Source organism: Geospiza fortis, unplaced genomic scaffold, assembly GCF_000277835.1.
Source record: "Geospiza fortis unplaced genomic scaffold, GeoFor_1.0 scaffold171, whole genome shotgun sequence".
In the NCBI taxonomy this organism is placed as follows: Eukaryota; Metazoa; Chordata; class Aves; order Passeriformes; family Thraupidae; genus Geospiza; species Geospiza fortis.
The window spans coordinates 6041367-6045393 of NW_005054313.1; positions in this window are offsets into that span (position 1 = coordinate 6041367).

The following is a 4027-nucleotide window of genomic DNA, read 5'->3' on the forward strand; positions in this document are numbered from 1 at the left end:
CCTGACAGAAAAGACCCGTCAAGCTAAATCAGTGTTAGAGGAGAAAGTCAGTGGAGCATGTGCAGTTATGTGCACAGGATCTGAAAGTGCTGCATGAGAAAATCTGTTGGAAATGGATAATACCAGCAGGGTTAGGACCACCCTGATACCTGTATTTTGGGTCACATTCAGTCATGCATAAAGTTTGGTTAAAACAAAACAAGTGGGGGTGGGGGATGAGGAATTATGATTAGCCTTTGCAATTGAAAAAAAAAACAAGCCACCATAAAAAGATCCCAGTTATCCAGTTTTTTTGCTATAATCTGCATTCTGAATGTTATCTGGGTTTCCAAGCAGACATGGAAAGCACCAGCCACTGGCAAGACCTGCAGCAGCAAATAATCTCATGCAAACCTTGCATAAAACCATTCCACAGCACAAGCAGTCCCACAACTGTGAGCCTTGAGCGATACCCTGAAATGCTCAAAATGCACCACGCTCCATGACAGCCACACAATTATCAGCAGGGATCTCCAGGAGAAAGGTCATTTCCCTCAGCAACTACCAACATAAAATACCATACTAGCAAGACTGGTGGAGACACAGCAGAGAAACAGAAAACTTGCATTTTTATTCATAAAAATGAATTTTCTTTGCCCCCTACCCACCACACATGCTTTATTAGTCCTTATCACCACTAGCAGCCTTCATTCTAGTTCACATATTCCCTCTCCCCAAGGTTGTTACTGGAATGAATTGTTTTCCTCCTTTCAGTTCACAGAGCAACCATTTTCCTTACAGTCTTTGGGTGATAAGGGAACCAAATGAAATATCCCACAGTTATGAAAATAATGAGCCATGCTTTAAGAGTGAGACTGGGCTGACTTTGGGCAACAGCACGTCTCCAGAGAACCTTCACCACCTTCTAATGACACAAGCTTAATAAAAGTATTATAAAAATTGTGGATCCATTGTTTTTAATTTTGCTTTACATTCTGCTGTTTCTAATTCAAACCTGAAAGAAGCTTACATACCTGAAAGCCTATCCTTTCTAGCTAAATAAACTGCCCTAATAAAAGGCATTGCTTCTACCCATGGAGCTCTCCTTACCTGAAAGTATTACTGAAGAGTGTGTTTTTATCTACTTTGCTATTTATTCCTTTATCCTGTTATCACCTTTTAAACCAATAGCAGTACACAGCTGCAAAACTGCAGTCACAATCTCCAAACTTAATTTGGACTCAGCTACTTGATTTGTGTAGCAGTGTCCTTATACCCAGTGTTCCATTTGCACAGAAAATATTTCAGCAAGGTGTACTCCTCACAGTCCTTTCGTTCACATATCACATTTACACAAAGAATTACTGCAGAAGTGTACAGTTATCTTCAAAATACTTTTTGCAAGTGCCCACAAACTTGACTTTTAATTTTAAAACACTGATTACATATTAACTTCTTTTGTCCATTGCAAATCACAGATTTCTAGAAAAGCTCTGCTCCTGCTGAGTCTCTATCTTCACTGCTGCTTCCTGCCCGTTTGCTACCTTACTACCAGTCTTCACATTGATTTCCACAAGTGCCTTTTTCTGACACTTGTCAGAAATTGGGCTTTATTCTTACCCATTTCTCATCAGTAAAAGTATCAGACATAGAGAAAGAAAACAGCTATGAGAAATGGGTTTGCAAACTCAGGAAAATATCACTGCACTGGTGTACACTTTGATATTATCCTCAGAGCCATAGAAGCAAGGACATTTGCCTGTTTTGGTTTTTTTTCCTCCTGTAGACTAAGATACTGAAGAACTTGTTAGGTCAGCTCCAGAGTGCTGAAATGTGCCAGTATGTGAAAAGAATTCCACCACGCAGGATATGCAAAACTGTCACACAGCCCCCAAAGCATCCCCAGCCCTTTGAAGCCACACCAACAGCACAGGAAAAAGTATGCTGGTTATATGTCATATTTTAATCTACATGCCATAAGGCTTATTAGATTGGAAAATAAATCACAGACACTGAGACTACTTATTACTATAAATCAAAAGTAAATTCTGATGCTTTATATATGAAAATACAACAATGTAAGGGTGTTCCAGAAAAGAAAGTCCAGGCTAGGACTTATTCACAAAGCTCCACTGGAGATAAAAGGATCATTAAATCATTAAGTGATCTCAGCTGATTTAACATGGTTCAAGTTAGTCCTGCCTCCTGACAGGGATGCAGTTCTGACTTAGAAGAGAAAAAAAAAATGAGGAAAAGAAACCTCATAGCCAGATGCTATATCCAGAGAGACTGATTGGGAATATATTTGTATAAATAGGAAAAAAAAGTGGTTCTGCTAAAAAAGCTGCCTTATAGGTTAGAATTTATCTATCCATGCTGTACTTAAACAACTTTTTTAGGCATGTTTGAAGCCAGTGCTGTAAACTCAAAGATTGTATCTGCAGCACTGAGTGGTGTCTACAAAGCAAGAGGAGCAAAAGCAAGTTCCAGAGCACTGTGTATGCCCAGCCCAGGAAAAGTTCATCTATAAGTATCTAAATAACCCTCTGCAGGACCCACCACATGTGCAGAGCACAATAATGCGGGTTTAATACAGATGGAAATATTTGATGCTTAATTATTTATAAATGCAACTTAATTATTTGCTGAGACATCAACAGGGGAAAAGGAGTTCTCATTCTTTATATTCCACCTCTAGTACCAATTTTGCCTGTTTTTTCAGATTAAACTAAATTCTAACTACCTCTGTTGGCTGTGACAGACTGATCTTAGTAATGGTGTTGGTCTGCAAGTGTAGGGTTATGCTGGAAACTGAGAGACCTATGGTCATTTACCAGCACAGGAGATCCCTGGCAAGAACAGCACGAGCAAGAATTCAAAGGCACACAGAGGTTACTGCACGTAATATTTGTTTCTGTAAATGTCAAATGCTACTTAAGAATTCTTTTATCTCACCTTATCTTCTCTTTGAAAGAAAAGGAAATGTGTAATCGAGTGATAAATTAATGTGTTCCCATGTTTAACGATAGTGATAAAACAAACTTACAGTCTGGTTTTAGACATCTGGTTGCTCATGGGAAATTTTGTTAACTGTGAAATTAAACCAGTGTAAGTTGTAGCACACCCTCTCTCCCAAACTCCTTTGTGCAAGAGATTAAGTAGATGTAAAATCAGAACCCTGAACGAGAAACACAGGAACATGCTGTTCTTTTTTCCATCTTTTTAACCAAGCTTTTGAGACACTCATTTAGCATTACAAATACCATTCCTACATTTACCTGTCAACATTTGAAATGCATATTGTAGTGTATGCTATTCCCTGGCCGGAAAATACTTCGAACACTCACAAAATTACTAAAAGTCTATGACAAGAAAGAAGGGCTGAGAGAAGATGTCTATGTCAGATTAAGTTTCCAAGAATGGGCAGTATAGATTTTGCAGAGTTTCAAAGAAAAACCTGTACGTGCAGCAACACACCACCTTGCAGAACTAACTCCAAACATGTATGTGTTATCCTGATGAAAACCTCCTAAGCACCATCTATGAGGGAAGTGTTAGAAGAGTCAAACAGTCAGAAAGGTCAAAAAATTCCTGATACATGTCTAAGACATAAAAATTGAGTGGTTTTAACAGTTCTAAGCATGTCCTTTATACTTTGCTAGCACCATCAAAAATACCACTTATATATTAACACACTCTAGTTACTTACAGAGTTAGGAAAATCAATAGGTGTTTCTAATGGGCTTAGATTTCTTTAGATCCAAGATCATCAAAGTGTAAATTCAGCCCAAGCATTAGAAATCAGGCTGAAGGCCTTCCCAGCACAAAGCCTCCCTTACACAAACACGCAGTGCTCAGCAAGGAGCAACAGGTTGATAATCACATATAAGATCTGAGTCCCGGCTAGGCAGATGTAACATTATTATAGTGCTCTCACAAAGACTGACCATTTTTAAAGCCTTTTTAAAAATTTAAACCAGACATGCAGTGCACTCCTTCTCTGTAGAAGAAAGGCAGCTGGAGAGGGTGGGAGCTGGCAGCTCCCGCA